The sequence below is a fragment of the Prionailurus viverrinus genome, chromosome B3 (genome assembly GCF_022837055.1).
Source record: "Prionailurus viverrinus isolate Anna chromosome B3, UM_Priviv_1.0, whole genome shotgun sequence".
Classification (NCBI taxonomy): Eukaryota; Metazoa; Chordata; class Mammalia; order Carnivora; family Felidae; genus Prionailurus; species Prionailurus viverrinus.
The window spans coordinates 34,401,850-34,420,461 of record NC_062566.1 but is presented as its reverse complement, the minus strand read 5'-3'; the positions used below and the strand labels follow the sequence as shown (position 1 = coordinate 34,420,461).

Sequence of the window (18,612 nt, the reverse complement as noted above, 5' to 3'; positions counted from 1 at the left end):
TGCTCTGGGGCCTAGGGGGCAGACCTGCATGGATGGCATCCATGGGGAACCTTGTCCTCCGCCTCTGCCAGCCTTCAGCCAGTGGGGAGCCCCAGCAGCAGATGGGAGGGAAGAGAATGAGACTGGGTGATCATTGGACTGGCCGGTCCCTGCAGGGCCGCCTCAGGCTGCCTGGGTTCTAAAGGTCGCAGCTCCTGGCGGGTGATCCTGTCCCCTCACACACGCACCCTGTCTCTCCCTCCACTCTCCCTTCCTTGCCCCTTTGGGTCCAGGGCTGGAAACAGGCCGGTGCCAGTCAGCCCAGGGCACTGCACCCCCTTGTGCCTTTCCTCTGCTCTGACCACAGCTTTGTCAGCAGTCGTGTTCTCAAATCACCCCTCTTGAGTGTGCACCTGCTTCCTGTTGGAACCCTATTGGAACCCTGCCCAACATACCTCACCTTACCATTGAGGAAACAGAGGCTCGGGGAGGACCAGGACGTGGCCTAGCTCACACCAGTTTATGGCAGGGCTGGCTCCAGAACTCAGGTCTTCTGACTGCCTAATAAGATTCTGCCCACCTGACCACTCAGTATTTCATTTCTGTCCCTGCCTAACCACTGGACACACCTCTTTTCATTTGGGTCACACTGGGAGAAACGCATTCAAGGCGCCATTGGGGCTCAGAGAACCTGTTCCTTCCAGAGACCGTAACATCAGCTCAACGCGGATGAGAAGGTCCTGTCTGCGGCACCTTCCAGAGGTTGGGGCATCCACCTCCAGGTTGTTCTGTGGCCTGGGACATTTTTCCTACAGTTGTTATTACCTCCTCAGGCAACAGGGCACCTCCTATTGAAAATGCCAAGCCCTGGGGCGCCTGGGTGGCTCAGTCCGTTAAGCCTCCAACTTCTGCTCCGATCATCATCTTGCAGTTGGGGAGTTCAAGCCCCACGTCGGGCTCTGGGCTGACAGCTTGGAGCCTGGAGACTGCTTTGGATTCTGTGTCTCCTTCCCTCTCTCTCTGCCCCTCCCCCTCTCACACTCTATCTCTCTCAAAAATAAATATTTAAAAAATTGAAAAAAAAAAAGAAAGGAAAAGAAAATTCCAAGCCCTGGGCTACATCCAACCCCAACCCAATCAAGAGACTGGGAGACCCAACTTTCCACCAAAGACCTTTCTTTTTACAGAAGTCCTTCATTATAGAAGATAATTACTTAGCCCACGAATATCTATTCCATCTTCTTGAGAGGCCAGGGACATGGCTAGGCCTGGAGTTAGTCTAGCAGGGGACACAAGGAGCCAACGCCAGCTAACAGAATAAAGTAGGATCTACAGATCTGAGGCGGAATGACTGACCTCCCCCCTCCCCACCTCACAGAGCGGAGACCAGTGAGGTCTAGAAGGACAACCCCAGGCCCTGGGATTTGTTCAGGGGCGCCAAGACCCGCCTTCCTTCTGAGACCCACGGGAGCCCTCACGCTACAGGCAGAAGACCCCAGCCACCTCTCCCTGCAGAATTTGCCACAAACCAACAGCCCATCCCAGCAAATGAAGTCCGTATTCCCTTTGATTTGCCAGGGGCCTCTCCTCCAGAACAGTCCTCCGAGGGGCTGACCTGCCCTCCCCGAGGCTTAAGACACATGTACGCATGTGCACCCTCTCCCTGAGACAGGGTCCTCTCCCTGGGCGTTTGGTGCCAAGTCTCCCACTCAGGGCCTCGTGGTCTATTCTTGGCACCTCCTTCTGGCTTGGTGTCCGTTATTCCACAGGGATGGGGAACCCAAGGAATCTGCCACATTCACATTACCTGGCCCAAATCCAAATGTCACCGGCAAATCCTATTCCACTGCCACCTTCAGACGCAATAGGCAATCACCCAAAAAGGCTCCCCAAAGGTCAGACGAGGCCAGAGCTTGGAAAGGGGCTGAAGGGAGAGGGGTAGGATCACTCTATTATGGACCTCGGGGAACTGCCCCATCTCAGCCCTTCTAAGAGGGGAATAAAGCATGTGCCCAGGATTTAATCAGGAGGAAACTGGCCCCAGGGAATTGAGGCAGGATATGTAAGGAAAACTCCGGGCTGGAGATTCAGAAATCTGGATCTTTAGCCAAACCTGCTACAGAGCCCTTCCCCATCCTGGCCTCTTCCGTAAGAGGAGGGGGAGGATCCGTTCAGCCTGACCCCGGTAAGTGATGTGATGTGCATGGTTCCAGGGGGGAAGGAAGAGTGGTGGCCTCAGTCCTGATGCTGCACTCTGGACAACGAGAATTCCATCAGGCCCTTCTTTTTTTTTTTTTAACATTTATTTATTTTTGAGACAGAGAGACAGAGCATGAACGGGGGAGGGTCAGAGAGAGAGGGAGACACAGAATCTGAAACAGCCTCCAGGCTCTGAGCGGTCAGCACAGAGCCCGACGCGGGGCTCGAACTCATGGACCGCGAGGTCATGACCTGAGCTGAAGTCGGCCGCTTAACTGACTGAGCCACCCAGGCGCCCCCATCAGGCCCTTCTTGAAATAGAGCCACAGGGAGGAGAGCCTCACCCTGGGTCTGCTGGAACCACACAGCTCATCCCAAAAGGAGTCAAAGCCCTCAACCCCTGACAGGGGCCTCCTTGGCCAGCCTCCCCTCTCTTCTCTAGGCCATCCTCTTTCAAACCCGAATTATCTAGAGCTGCACCGTCCAATCCGGTAGCCACATGTGGCTATTTAAACCGAAGTTAATCACAATCCAATTAAATTTAGAGCTCAGGTCCTCCACAACACCAGCCACGTTTCAAGCGCTCGGTGGCCACACGTGGGCAGTGGCTTCCGTATTGCACAGTGCAGATACAGAGCATTGCCGTCACCGCAGAAAGTTCGAGACGCTAACCTTGGTATTTCTACAAAGTGCTTCCTCCAGTGTCCCTGATTCCTTCCTGCCACAGGGTCAGCCCACTTTTTCCAGTCTTTTGCTCTAAGGGAGGATCATGGGTGGTGTTGAGTGGGGATTCACCACAAGTAATGATGGGGTAGGGGTTTCCTGTCTGCCTGGCCCTGGACAGTTCAGTCTCCCACCAGAATCTGAGAAAGACACAGTCAAGTTAACAATCCCCGGGCACCTGAGAGGTTACAGACATTGAGCTTCAAACAATGACAATGACCACAGACCATCCCTCAGCCAGCCCCCTTCCCCTCCCCATTTGATCTGGCCACTGTTCAAGGATGTCAAACCTTGAGAAGGGGTAGAAGAGAAAGAGCCAGAGAACATTTCAAGATTTGGGAGATTTCTACCAACATGATTCACGGGAGCTCAAAACCCCAGGGATCATTTTGGGGTCCTCCTCTTCCCAGAAATTATTCTTAGATAGGGCTGGGGAAATCCCCCCAAGGGGTTAAAAGCCAAGAAAATAGCTCCTCTGACAAGCACAGAAGCCTGGCAGGGGTGGGGTGGGGCAGTGGGAACCAGACAGCTGAACGAGTTATCCAGAATTTACAAGAGGCTTTTAAAAGTAGAAAACTTAGCATGTGTCAAGCCCATAATGTATAGACCATAATTATTTTCCACTGAATTTTTTTGTGTTTAATTTTGTGGCGACTGTCCCCTTTTACATCATGTACTCCGCCATCACTCTTCTCTTCTCTTAATATGCACAGTAATCCCTCTCCCCTTGTGTCACATAGTCAATAATTCCCATCCTCCGGTTCCGGGGCGCTTGCGATGAGGGGAATGTCACATTTTAAATTAGTAACAGCTGTGTTTTTGTTTTTTTCAATTTCACCTCCACTGATGGCTTGTAAATATCGTGAGTTCCAAAAAGCAACACGGGGCACCCTGTCTGCCCTGGTCCCCAACTCAATGGCCTTTCTGAAGGGCTTTTCTCTGAGGACAGGATGTGCCTCAGACACAGGCCAGAGGAGGGAGCACAGAGCAGCCATCCGGTCCCATCCTCCTCCTCCATGGAGGACACAGAGACCTCCACAGGAAAATAACATGCTTCCCATTAATCTCTCTTTGGGATGAGGTCCACCCTGGTCCATTTAGGTCACCGCCCATTCTCAGGTGCTGCCTTTGCTTCTCCCTCAGATGGGAAGGAGTGGACAGCAGCCAGGAAAGCAAGGCTGGGACCTGAGTGAGGAAGCGAGATACCCAAGGCATCCAATTTAAGGGGGCACTGGCTCTCGGGTGCAAACCCTGCACTTACAGACCCTGAGAGCCAGTGCCTCCTTCGCTTGTTCAGCCCGAGGCACTTTGCCAATGTCAGCTGGGTCCTGGCCCTCCAGAAGGACCATCCCTTTGTAGGTCTGGGAGTCAGAACCAGATGGGAGCTTTGGGGAGGGGGTGGGGACTCAACACCAAGAAGAAAGAGCGACTCGGGAAGGGAGTTCATTAAAATGCTTTAAGGGACTCCAAACTGTGAGAATGTTGCGTTGTGTTCTCTGGTTTTATTTATTTATTTTTTTTTTTGAAGACAGGAATTTAGCAAGAAATCAATCAACACACATGCTGATAACTTATTCCATGACAAAAAGGAAACAAAAACCCCATAAATTTCTACAGCCTTTGGGTAGCCAGTGTCTACTGCCAGTAATTAATTTTCTAGAACTTTCGCTCTCCACATATCTCAAAACATGGTCAATCTGTCAGCCCCAGGAAGGCACTGCCAGCACCCGCTGTAGGAGGTTGCTGGTTCTGAAATCTCGGTCACACAGTGGAGGAGGGGAGCCCACAGCACACTCAGGCTCCCCCATTCTGACCTGTCCTCCTGCCATATCCCTGCACCTGTTCCAGCTGAGAGAAACAGCATGCTAGAGCGCAGAATGGTGTGTGCAACAGGGAAAAACTGCCTCCCTGCCTCCGTTTCCCCAAATGTAAAATAAGGAGATTATACTCAATCTGGTTGCAGATTCCTGAATTCATGTTACTTTGCCAAACATTCAAGCCGTAAGCGTATGGGCTCCTGGGTGGCTCAGCCGGTTAAGCATTTGACTTCGGCTCAGGTCATGATCTCGAGGTTTGTGAGTTCAAGCCCAGCATCGGGCTCTGTGCTGACAGCTCGGAGCCTGGAGCCTGCTTCGGATTCTGTGTATGACTCCTCTCTCTCTCTCTCTCTCTCTCTCTCTCTCTCTCTCTCTCTCTTTCTCTGCCCCTCCCCTGCTTGCATTCTTTCTCAAATATAAATAAAACATCAAAAAAAAAAAAAAAAGCCATGAGGGTATTTGTCTAATTTGTAAACTCCTGGAGGGCAAGAATTGAGTCTTCATTTCTGCCCCACCCCCTGCCCCTGTCCCGCCCAGTGCACAGTGTCTAACACTGTCTTTCACACAAACGTGCCCAATAAAGGTCTGCCTGATCGCACTGCAGCCTTCGACTCTCCCAGGCGCAGGCTATCTGCCATCACCAGATCGGGAAAAGGTTTCCAAGCCCTCACTGGGGGGGGGGCCTATGACCCAGGAACCTCACTCCTGAGAGTTCCTTCTTCCTGCCAACCGTCCAAGCTCACTGGTGTCTCCCCACAGGAGCAAAAAAGGACATGAGACTCGACCTTGTGAAGTTAGCCCCACAGCTGAAAATTTCAGATTAAAACCCCAGATCATCTGTGGGGCAGACATCTTCCACAATCTGAGCCCCAAAGGAGCAAGCAAGTCAGCGTGAGCCAGGACCCTTCCCTGACCTGACTGTTCTGAGAGGATGTGAAGGAGCTAGAACATTCCCCAAGATTCCAGAGGGGATCAGCAGGCAGTGAGGTTCCAGGCAGCGGCACCCTCAGTTGGGACCCGACACTTGGCTCACCTTCCCGTGTGGCCTCCTTGAGAAGGTGACCTGATGGGAGGCAGGCCCTCCACGTCCCTTCTCAGAGCACCTGAACCCCACCCCTGTGCCTCACAGGGTGGGATACAGATGCTTTTCTCCTTCACAGGGACAAGAGAGCCCTCACTCACCTCATAGGCAGGAGGACACGGTCTCATCCTCCTGAGCCTCCTCAGCGTGGCTCGTAGTTTCCTTTTTTATTCATTTATTTTTTTTTTAATTTCCTATTTCCTCAAATAGCATGTGTCTAGAATGAACACCAGGCTCTCTCTGGCCGGCAAAAAAGGAGCATGGAGGGGAAATGTGAGAGCAGTAATCCATTGTAACACTTTAGGGGAAACTGCAAGCAATTTCCATTCTATTGATCCTCCCTGGGCATCAAAGCCACACTCAGTTTATTTGGAAAATTAAATTCTGGAGCGTGTAGCATGAGGGGGCTCTAGTTGTCTTCCTCTACGACCACAATTTAATTATGATCTCCATTTAAATACAGTAGAGGAAAGGGGCACCTTAGGGGCTCCCTGGACCCAGCCCCTGTGCTGTGGGGTCTGGCTATAGGGACCCCACACCCACAGCGGAAGAGCCACGTGACTCAGTTACCTTCAGCTGACCACTCATCAGCACCTCAGGCTGCTGCTCATTTGCATTTTTACTTATGCAAGTTTTAACAGCATATATTCATTAAAATGTTAATGATTGCTAAATTAACCTAATTTGTGGAGCGTGCTCCTTCTCCAAAGGTAAGATTTTGATCTTAACAAACATTGTTATTATTAGAAAAAAGCAACATTACTTAGGCACAAATTGGATATGACGTGTTAAGATATTCATTTGGAGGAGAAGCTAAGAATCAAGGTACGTCCGATCCCAGAGCTGCGCTGGTGGTGTTCAGGCTTTGGAATTTCACAAACAAGTCAAATTTATGCACAGTTATGTGCACGTGTGCGCACGCACGCACACACACATACACACACACACCCTACACACACGCGCGCGAGAAAGCCTGGCAGAGATTGGAAAACTTACAGCCACACAAGGACTTCGCGGTCATCTTCTATTTTCTGTAATTTCTACTATCATCTCAATTTCATGAACACCGGGGACACTGGATGACAATCCCAAAGTAGAGTCCTTAATAGTCAATAAGTTTAGCTTCATGAAGAACTCACCACATTGTTTTCATTTTCCTAGTCTCATCCATGACAACTTGGTCACAGTCTAGCACACGTCCCCAGACCACCCTTGGCAACTCCCCCCCCCCCACCCCCGCCGGCATAGACTGATTTTTCTTAACTGAATTTTTATTTAGGAGCGTTGCTGGCAGAGGGTCGCTGTCTCCGCCCCCTGCTCATCAGCCCAGGTAATTGAGCGCACAGCTCGCTCTCATGACGGTCCAGACGAACTGACCTCTCACGTCCTTTGGGTTCTTCCACCGCTGACCAGTTTGCTCCAGAACAAGATGGAGTCCCACTAAAGTCTTCCTAGAGGAACGTCCTCCGGGGCAACCAGCCAAACCTATTAGCCTGAGCCCCACGAAATCAGCACAGTGCCTGGCACGTGGTAGAGTCGTAAGAGTTGCTGGATTCCAGTGAAAAGTCACGGTGTGGCCCCCTCAGCCACTGAAAAACCCCTCCCAGCCTCCTCTTCTGCCTCTAAAGACACCCAGCACGTAGAACAGGGAGGGAAGCAGGCACATCTTCCAATGCCCTCAGACAAAGGCAAATCAAGTCTTCCATTCCTCATACCCCGACCCTCTCACTGGTCCTGAGATCCCTTTGAAAGAAGTGACTTTTCTCACCCATTGTAGGTGCCAAGGGTAAGAAGGAATGGCAGACAGAGCCACGGTGCTTGATCTACCAGGGAACATCAGCAATATTTGACAAGCTGACCGGCTCTCCCGAGAATAGAACTGTCATTAAGCCAAGAGGGAAATCATTACCTGATCCATAAATGATTACACAGGAGTAGGAACTGTCGCTCCCTTCTGAGGAGTTTGCAGAATCGGGATTTTAAACAGTGCAGCAAACTGATGCAACACTCAGCTCCCTGGAGCAGCTGGTGTATTATTCACAGGGAAAAACTAAAAAGAAAAATTCAGAAGTTAAGGCACTTTGTGCACTCAGGGGAAAGAGAAGGTCTCAGGGACTCTGACTATCAAAGGATTTCAGACCATCCACGGTGTCAGACCCGGAAACTTCACTCAAAGGAAAACACAACTATTCGGATCTTCTGCCTGACAGCTTGGGGGCCTGAAACTTGCTGAGGTCTATCCACTGGCAAAATAAGCGACTGGAGTCAGAGCTGCAGACAACTTGGGTCATTGAGCCAAAGACACTTCCTTTGCAAAGATGGAGGTTCAGGTGCAGCCCACAAGGATGAAGCTATGTATAGTAGTGGGGAGCTGGAGGCGTCCTCAGGTGTCCCTCGCCCTTCCCTGGGAGAATGGAGGGGAAGCAGGTCATAGAAACACGCTAGAGAGAACTCGGCATCAGTAAGAAACCATGGGCCGACTATACCTGTAGCGATAGGGTGGGCCCCGAACCAAGGTGTTGAGTGAAAAAAGCTGGGAACTGAAGATTTGTAGCACAACTAAATGTGTGTAAATTTAAAGCACGTGCCCGCAGAGATTGATAATACGTATTTTACCATGGTGCATGCATATTTTAGAACACATTCCAAACACATTAGAGGGGGTGACTGTGGGGGGGGGGGGTAAAAAGTGAGGATAGGGGATGGAGAAAGTACACAATGGATGCCATGAAAGGAAAGGCTGATGTTGACCATGAACTACTGAGTGTAATTAACTCAACTCCCTGCACCTGCAGTCCACAAACACGGGAAGAAACAAATGGAGGTCCAGAGAGCTTAAGACAGTGCTCCTCAAACCCTAACGTGCGAACGAATGTCCTAAAGATCTGGTAAAAAATGCAGGTCCTGAGTCCCAGGGCTGCCACGGGGCTTGAGGTCTGCATCACTCACAAACCCCTTGGGTGATACAGAGGTGGCTGGGTCCACAGACCTCGCCATGGGCGGCAAGGGCTTAAGAGATTTACCCAAGATAAAAAAAAGTGAGCAGCAAAGTCCAAGGAAGAGACTACATGTCCAATACAGGTAAGTTTCAAAATAATTGTGCTTCCCAGAAGAAGAGAGACAAACGAGAGTACATTATCATAATGTGTGCTTCCATTTATATAAGCTTCTAGAACATACATGCTAATCTTGTGATGGCAAAAGGCAGATCAGTAGTCGCCTGGACATGGGGCTGGGGGGATGGATGGATTACAAAAGAAACTTTTGGGGATAATGGATATGCTCACTATCTTGAGTATGGTGATGGCTTTCCGGGTGTATACATAGGTCAACACGCATCGAATTGTACAGTTCAAACATGTAGCTTATCAGTCACACCTCAACAAAGCTGAAAACAAACAAAAGGATCTGTGTCCTTCCTCCCCACCCCTACCACACTGGAGATGCCCCCTTTGCATTTCAAACTGAAAGGAAGAGTTTTATAGCTAGCCCACGCACCCACGGCTGGACTCCATCCCTCCGTCGCCTCCACCCCTCCCACCTCAGGCCCACCGCCATGTCACCCCCCCCCCCAACCCCCACCTGCTTGGGATTCCAGGCTGACTCTACCCTTGTTCTCCTCTTGTTACCTGTCCTCCCACACACTTCCCCCAAACCCTCTTGCACCCTGTCCTTCCCCCCACTCTGCCACACTGACTTTCTTTTACTTCTCCCGAAGCACCACCTTCCCACCCACTCTGGATCTCTGTCTACACTGCTCACCTACCCCACCTCTTCCCCATCCCTCTTGCCTGGTGAACTCCTACACATCCTCCAGTCCAAGCTCAGGTGTCCCTTCCCCAAGAGACCACCCCCAGCCCAAGCTCCTTTGCTCTATACTTTCCTAGAGCGATGTTCCTTTCCTTCCAAGTAGAGACACCAGTTTATCACCATGATTTACACCTGCCTCTCCCACTGCACCGTGAGCCCTATTTTGCTCACCTCTACGTCCTGCACCTAACGCAATGCCTGACACACAGGACATGCTCCATAAATACTCATTTGGTATAAGAGTGTTTGGTGAACCTTCCAAAAGGCCTTTGGCCATTGCTAGGCAAAGACATTATCAGATTTGGTGGCGGCAGCTGATTTAGACACACACACACACACACACACACACACACACACACACTGCCTCCGCTGCACCCCCCTGGGGCACTGCACTGCCCCGCCCCTGCCAGCCCCTGCTGCCTGGAGCTCTACAGAGAAGATCCACCAGGAATACAGGCTAATCTGGAAAGTTCTCCCTCACGTCCAACCTGATCCCCAACGTTCCTTTCAAAGCACCGTTTGCATAAAGTAAATGGCACTTTTGCTTTTGTAGGCTTTTTTCTTTCCACAATTTCAACACCTCTGTGTTTGGATGTAATTATCTCCTTTCTGGGCTCGTATCCCAAACTGTGGCCGTGCCGATGAGAGCCGGAATATAAGTTTCAGAGGCCGATCTGAACCCAAACAAGCCCCCTCGGGCGAGGCAGCCAAGCCTCGGGACTCACTGCCAACTCAGGGCAGACTCCGGAGACCAGGGGAAGCCACCCTGAATAGGGGGTGCTGGCAGGGGAGGGGTCAGGCAGCAGAGAGGCCAGAAGAGGAAGGGGTGCCTCCCAGGAAGCAAAGGCAGGGGCAATGGGTTGGATGCCCAGTCGGCCGGCCGGCAGGCACCAGGTGGAGCAGCTCAGTGGAAGCAGAGCCAGGCAGCGGTGCCCTCGGTAGAGGCCCAGGAATTAAAGAGGCAGGGCTCAAAGTGCTGGCCAGCCAGGCATCAGAGATCCGGAGGGCTAGACGAACGCCAAACGGCCCTCAGCGGCCACCATTCCTGCCCTTCTCTGCCATTTCCGCTCAGCGCATCTGGCCATTTCCTGCCCAAACCCTGTCCCGATGTCAGGACCCCCTCAGCCCTCTCGACTCTTCCTCGGTTCTGCCCAGCCAGAGGGGAACATGGAAAAGAGTGAGGTGAACACCCAGACCCAGGCTGAGCGCACTCCCTGACAGGCCCCCCGGAATTCTCAGGCTCCTCCACCACTGGAGATGGGGAAGGGAAGGAATCTCACGCACAGACCCTCCGGGAGGCGGGGAGGGGGACCGATGTTGAGCTGCCCTTGGGGGCTGTGCTGTGGCCCAGAGCCCGAGTCTGTGGAGGAGGGGCGGCCAGCACCTGCACTGCCTGCAGTGGCTTCTATCCTAAGCCCCAAAGGGTGGTGATGCTATAGGAATCCCTCCTCTGCCTCTGCGGTAAGGGAGCTGGCATCATTCTCTGAAGGCGTACAGGTCACCGCAGGTGGCTTCCAGAAAGGAGGATGGGGGGCAGGGAGCGGGCCAGGAGGCTGCACATAGTGGGAGATCATCCTCGAGAAGAAGCAGGGACCACCTGACATGCGTCTAGTTATGGGTGCGTTCTCTGTCTCCATCACCGGGGGACCCCCCTGTCACTGAGTGGTCGTGGCCCTGCTGAGCCAGTTCCCTTGATGAGCCTCCACCCACTCACACAAAGGGCGCACGAGAAATGAAGCCCAAAGGTGAACGTCCCTTGTGCCAATAACAAAATACTAACTGATGGGCAGTTTATAAAGCAGCTAGGACAGACATGATTATCACCCTTCCTACTATGGGGAAACTGGCATTCTGTGCCCAAGGTCACAGAGCTAGTGATGGCTGCACCAGGATTTAAACCAGGAACAACACCAGCTTTGAGGGAAATCCCATCTCTGTTTTAATCCTAGCTCTGCCATCCACCAGCTGTGTGACCTGGGGTGAGTTACTCAACCTCTCTGAGCCCAGTGCCTTTCTTTCTAAAAAAAAAAAATTTTTTTTAATGTTTATTTTTGAGAGAGAGAGAGAGAGAGAGAGAGAGTGCATGAGCAGGGGAGGGATAGAGAGAGAGGGAGTCACAGAATTCGAAGAAGTCTCCAGGCTCTGAGCTGTCAGCACAGAGCCGACACAAGGCTTGAATTCACAAACCATGAGATCATGACCTGAGCCGAAGTCAAATGCTTAACTGAGCCACCCAGGTGCCCCCCCGCCGAGTTGCCTTTCTTAACAACTGTATTAATTACTATCTATCTCACAAGATACGAGGGAGAATGAAAAAAGGTGAAATATACAATACAAAGGAAAGCAGTTAATAAATGTTTGTTTCTTCTTTCCAATTCCAATTTTTTTTAATTTTTTAATGTTTATTTGTTTTTAACAGAGAGAGAGAGACACAGAGCATAAGTGGAAGAGGGCCAGAGAGAGAGGGAGACACAGAATCCGAAGCAGACTCCAGGCTCTGAGCTGTCATCACAGAGCCCGATGCGGGGTTCGAACTCAAGGGCCGTGAGATCATGACCTGAGCCAAAGTCGGACGCTCAACTGACTGGGCCACCCAGGTGCCCCTCCAATTCCAAACTTTAAAATACATTGTTTTGGGACAATTCCAACATGGAGGTTACAAAGGACTTTTCAGTGAAAAACGAAGCACGTTCTCGTTCTCGAAAGTAGAATCTAGGAACACGTGTGGCCAAGCATTTCTCTGTCTTCAGCCACCCAGGCATGGAGCCCCTTCTTTCTGCTCCCTTTCCCCTTCCCTCTGTATATCAGGGGAGATAGAGCAGTACCCCCAAGTCAGGTCACCTCCTTCCAGAGGAAAGGAAGCCGGCTCACTCCCGGCTGGGGCACATCCACCTGCTATGCATGGTTCAGTGGTGAGCCCAGATGTGCCCCTGAAGGCGGAAGGTCTGTCAGCAGCCCCAAGCCTGGTGACAGCTGGAATTTCACGGCCAGGGACCAGCCGCAAGGGAGTCTGCCCCTCACACCCAATCTCTGATCCAGGAAGGAGGGCTCCAAGTGTTGTCTGGGGACAGTACAGCAGTCTCCTGTTCTCGTGTGCAAAGAAAGCACTTCCTCTCCCATCTATTTACCCACAGTCCTGGGAGGCGGGCAGTGAAAACACTGTCAGCCCCATTCTGCAGGGAGGAATGACAAAAGATTGTCCAGGGCAGTGGGGCTTGACCCCAGCGTTCCAGAGTCTAAGCTTCTGTCCACTTCCATGTCCAACTCCAGTGCCCTTTACACGGAGTCCCGCCTGCTCCCTGAGGACTCCTGGAAGCATCAAACCTAAGCCTCCCTGTGTCAATGTCAACTTCACGATATTTTGATAACTGAGCTGTGGTTACGTAAGAGAACGCCCTTGCTTTTAGGAAATACACACTGAAATATTTAGGGATAAAGGAGCATCACTTCTGCAACTATCAGTTTGGATACACATCCACACCCACAATGCAGGGTTTCTCAACCTGGCCGCTGCGGACATTCTGGGCCAGATAATTCTGTGTCGGGCAGAAGATGGGGTGGTTTCTGTACATCCTAAGAAGTTTAGCAGCATCCCTGGCCTCTACCCACTAGATGCCTGTATCACCCACCCCCTACTCAAGTGTGACAACAAAACTGTCTCCAGGCACTACCAACGGGGGCAAAATCACTTCCTATTGCGGCCGAAAGAGACAGAAAGGGTGGTAAAATGTTAGCCTCCGGTTTTGTAAGTTTCCTGTAAATAGGAGATAATTTCCACATAGAAAGTTTTAAAAAATAAAATTCCACGAGCACTTGCAATCTAACCAAAAGGAAGAAAGAGAAGACCTTGCCAGGTCCCCGGCTCTCGGTCTCCACCCCAAAGGCCCGCATTCCCTTTGCTCACAGGTCATGGGCCCCACAAGCGAGCGGTCACTGCGTGTCAGCACCCCCTCGACCTTCCAAACAAACGTGTGCTCACAGAAGCCTCCGGGTGTGAGGTGCTGGTGTGCCCACTCTACAAATGGGGAGCCCAAGGCCGGGAGGGACGAGGCTCCAGGCGCTGCAGCTCCAATGGGCGGGGGGGCCTTGAGCCCAGCCTCCTGACCTGCCCCCTTGCAGCCCCCACCAGCACGTCTATGCACTGGGCTTTTCCCAGTCCCCACGCAGCACTGCATGGACCCCCTTGCATACATCGAAGGTTAACCACAGCCTGCGCATCTTTTATATTCCTTTCCCAAGGGGGGCTGGGCAGAGCTGCCTTTCAGACAGTTCCAAGTCAGCAGATTTTGCCTCCTGCCTTTGCCTTACAATCTGTGGTTATTCTGAATCACGCTGGCTAACTGCCATTCAGAGCAAATTGGTTATCCAGGGGGAAAAAAATACCCCAAACTTTTTAAATAAATAAATAAACAAACAAATAAGCCAGGGAAGGGCGGGGGTGGGGGGGAGGAGTAGGGAGAGAAGGAAAGTAAATTGCACACATGCAAATTGGAATTATTTAAAAATTAAAAGTTCCTTTAAATTATTTAACCTAATTCCCACCCGACTCTCCCAGGGAGACAGCCGCTTGTGTTCTGCGGAGCGGAGAGGATAAAGCAGAAGCCTCCGGAGGCAGCGGCACAAGAGAGGGGAGGCCAAGTGAGTCGAATTTTCCAAACACCTGTGTGTTTGGGCTGCTGCGCAAGAGGCAGGCAGTGGTGAGACCCGCAACCTGCAACCAGCGGTGAGAAGGGGAAGTACAAGAAACATAATTAATGCGGGTATCACATTTCATGGCTTACAAAGCACGGTCTCGTTTTTATTTAGTCCTCACACCCACCCCAGGGCTCCGCATCGCATCATCGCCCGTTGCTATTTTCCATCGCAGGCATACAGAAGCTGAGGCCAGGAAGGGTTGGGCCTCGGGTCACAAAGCCAGCCAACGGTAAGCCCAAACCCCCGGCCTGGAGCCCCATGCTCTGCACGGAGACGTGCTGAGGCTCTTTTCCTTCCCTGTTCTGCTGGACCACCTTCCAGGAGGACCGTGGGAGGAAACGGCAGGAGCAGGGGGCCTCGGGTCAGACAGCCCCCAGATCTCATTCTGCCTCTGCCGCTTCCCACTGAATGATCCCAGGGAAAAAAAAAAAAAAAAAAACCTCATCTCCCTGAGCCTTTTTCCTCACGGGGACGAGGAGGAGGAAACTCGCTTCCTGAGACTGTTAAGAGAGTTGTAAGAGATGATGCATCTAAGGCACGAGGCACTTAGTAGGTGCTTGATGAATGGGTGCTTAATAGCTCCAAGGAGCAGCTGGGGAAAACAAGGGTCATTAAATGTCCACTCTGCCCACGAATGTTAGGCCAATAGTTCTCAACCAGACTGCACACTGGAATCATCACGAAGCTTTTAAAATTCCCAGAGCCCATGTGGGGCCCCAGAGCAATCAAATCGGAATCTCGGTGTGTTTAAGGCTCTCTGGGTGATTCCAATGTGAAGCCACAGTCAAGGACCGCTGTGACACTCCATTTAGGATATGAGCAATGAAAGCATACATTACTCTGTAGCTGGTAGGATTCAGGGTAGACACTAAGTGGAGCTTTTCTAAAGGGTTCTAGAAGGCAGATCCAAGGAATAACGTACACTGTCCCTCTGTGGGGATTGGCAAGAGCAGCCCTTTGTGACGGCGGAAGAAAGCAGGAAGAGCCTGGATGGGGTGGGGGGCCTTCCAGAGGCCTTCCTCCAGCCTGGAGGCAACCAAACAAACCAAGCAAGGCCCCCGGTAGGTAGAATGGGCAAGCAGTGAGGGACCGAGCGAGCGTTTGTGGTGATTACATAGCACCGTTCAAAATGCCAGACAGCGACCTGTCAGAAATCCTTGCCCACCTGAGCCCCCCCGAGAGGGACACTCCAGATGGCCTGACAGTTGCCACCTGACTCGACCTCAGGACAAGCACAGAATCGCCAGGGTGACTCCATTCCCACCACCCCGCATGGCACACTGAGATTCACAATACACTCTACGCAGGTGCCAAGCCCTGGGCACTCCCCAGAACTTCAATTTCCTTTCGATTAATCCACGAAGGGTCTAATTTGCATGCGATTTGCATAAACCTGCTTGTTTCCATTTAAGAAAGACCCCAACTCCGAGCAGGTGAGATAAAATAAATTGGCTTATTTATTGTCCCTCCTGCTGCAATTGTATTCCAAACCTAACATCTCCGAGTGTTCCCAGGGGAGCGTTTAACACTGCAGCCTGCTGAGGACCTGCCCAGGAGGGTGAAGACAGCCTGGGGGGCCTCCCAGGGAGACAGAAAATGTAGTTCCCTCCTCCCCAAATCAGGCCAGGGCTAAGCCAGAGGGCGGCCTCAGAAGGAGGACCAGAGCAGTTTCACGGTTTTAACTGTAGCCCCCCAAAAATCAAACCCTCTTTTGCTGTCCTGTCCTGCCGTGGGGACCACAGTCCTGTCTGAGCCCAGGCTGGAGGAAGGTTGCTCTTCAAAATGGTCATTTTATTTATTACAGACACACTGTCAAGGCCAAAGCACAAAGGATTCAGCTGACTTGTAAGGTCCCTCCTGACTCTAAGCTCTTACACAGGGGTTTCAATTGATGCTTTGCGTCACATAGTTGAGTGGAAAAATCCATTATGTTAACAGCTGGCACCAGCATTCCTTAGGGAGGGAACTGTCTCTAGGGGGAGAAAAGCCTTTGAAAGACTGCTTGGGGGACCTGGACCTTGGGGGTCTGAGACCACTGAAGCCAGGCAACCTCAGGGGGGGTGCCACGGAGAGAACACCATGGAGCAGGTACCACGGAGAGGGCAGCACAGGAAGACCATGGTCTGCTGTACTCCTTCTAGAACGGCGAAAGGCAAGATGGAATGAGGCCTAGGAATGATGGGGGCCGGGGCGGGGCAGGGGGAGAGGCCCTGAGGTCAAGATGGCTTCAGACTGAGCCATCAACCCAGCCCCACTGAACTCTATACCACCGTCAGGTCCCAGAAATCTTGAGGACAGCGTGGGCGTGGCACTGGCACATCTCTTCACTGGATCACAAGGGGCTGGGAGACTCCAGCTGATGCCTGGGTTACACTCTTAACAAGAAGCCTGTTAAACAGTAGCTCAGCAAATGTTGGGGGCTTCCTCTGGAAAAGGCATTCTGCTAAAATCTCCGTAGCAATCGTAAGGATGTAGGTTCTGTAACTATCCCAGTTTACAGAGAAGACCGAGGCCCCGAAGAGGCTGCATGATTTGCCCAAGGTCACGTGGCTAGAAGGTACCAGAGCTAGGATCTGCCATCCACCTGCCAGGCTCGTAACCACCGCATTACATCAGGTAAGCCTCTCAGCTGTCCTGTAAAGCAAGGAAGACCAATACTGACAGGGACGAGTTTCATTGACCTAAGTGACTCACCTAAGATCACCGGCTGGGACGTAAAGTCTTCTGATCTCAGTGTGGGCCCTTTTCCCTGTACCACTCTGCCCCTTGACATGTTACAAATATCAAATGAGCCTATGATTTGGCACTCGTGAGTCATCGGGCAAGATGGCATTTGGAGGTGGCGTTGACAGAGAAAGGGCACAGGCTTTGGTTCAGGAAGACCTATGTTCTGATCCCCGCTCTGTCACTTTCCAGCTGTGTGTGCCACACAACAAGTTATTCCATCTCCCTGACCCCCAGTTTCCTCATCTGCAAAATGGGGGGGATACCTCCTGTCCACTGACCTCAGAGGATAAGGAGTGTAATGGATTTTGATGTTCAAGGCGGAGCCCTGAGCCAGGACAGAAACAGGTTTAGACACGGAGAAAACGTTGAAAGACTCGTGGGACATCCCTTACCCACGAGGCCCATCAGAACATCTCTGGCTCTCTCCGTGGACACCCCAACCCCCACCCCTGCTGGGGCAGCAGTGTTCCTCATCAGAAGCCCATTTTCCACTCCTCTGAGTGACCACCCGCCTAACCTCTCTCCCCTTGGAACAGGAAAACACGGTGCTACACCCCCATGCGTTTCTCTGCCAGTGCAGAACCCCGGGCCTCATCCTGCACCCTGCACCCAGCAAAACCAACCGGTTCTGTTTCACGGAGGAGACAGCCTTGCCCTCCCAGAGATGCCAGCCCGACAGGCAGATGTGGACCCTGTCTCCAGGGATCTCCCTCTCTGACGCAGGACATGTATTTACTGCCCTAGGAAAGCCCAATGCCAGGCAGGAAGACCCAACTGCTTGCCCTCAAAGAGCTACCAACCTGATTCGGGAGCCTCAGTCCCCACTTCCCCTTTGGAGGTATCCCCAGTCTGAGGGAAGTTCCTAACCCCAAAGATACACTGCACACAGGTACACACACTCATAGGTGCACACGCACCAGCCCTGCTGGGGGACATCCTGGAAGTTCAAGGGGTGGGTTGAGAGGGGCGGGTCCATGTGAGAGTATTAGTACCCTTCAGTCTCCTCAAATTTCACCTCAACCAAGGTGCTCCCATGAGGACCTCATCTGGGCCTTTCCCACCATTTTCCCAACCGCTTTATTTATAGGCTCATTTGATATTTTTTTAAGTTTATTCATCTTTGAGGGGCACCTGGGTGGCTCAGTCGGTTGAGCGTCCGACTTTGGCCAGGTCATGATCTCATGGTTCATGGGTTCGAGCCCTGCATCAGGCTCTGTGCTGACAGCTCAGAGCTCAGAGCTGGGAGCCGGGAGCCGGCTTCAGATTCTGTATCTCCCTTGCTTTCTGCCCCTCCCCCACTCTCTCTGTCTCTCTCTCTCTCTCTCTCTCTCTCGAAAGATGAATAAACATTAAAAAAAATCTTTTTTAAGTTTATTCATCTTTCGAGAGAGAGAGAGAGAGACAGAGCATGAGTGGGGAAGGGGCAGAGAGAGGGAGACACAGACTCTGAAGCAGTCTCCAGGCTCCAAGCTGTCAGCACAGAGCCTGACGTGGGGCTCGAACTCATGAACTGGAAGATCATGGCCTGAGCCAAAGTCAGACACTCAACCGACTGAGCCACCCAGGTGCCCCCCTACCCCA

General features: G+C 51.9%; 1 protein-coding gene across 6 annotated transcripts in view; it reads right to left on the bottom strand.

The window, feature by feature from the left end:
• MEGF11 (multiple EGF like domains 11) overlaps positions 1-18,612 on the bottom strand; it is a 356,748-nt gene that overhangs the window by 281,315 nt on the left and 56,821 nt on the right. The window contains exon 1 of one of the 6 annotated variants that reach the window (XM_047862849.1): positions 7,709-7,814. The exons of the other annotated variants lie outside the window; for them this stretch is intronic. The gene's annotated coding sequence lies outside the window, so the exon portion shown is untranslated. Of the gene's footprint in view, positions 1-7,708; positions 7,815-18,612 lie in introns of those variants that run through there. 6 annotated transcript variants of the gene reach the window in all.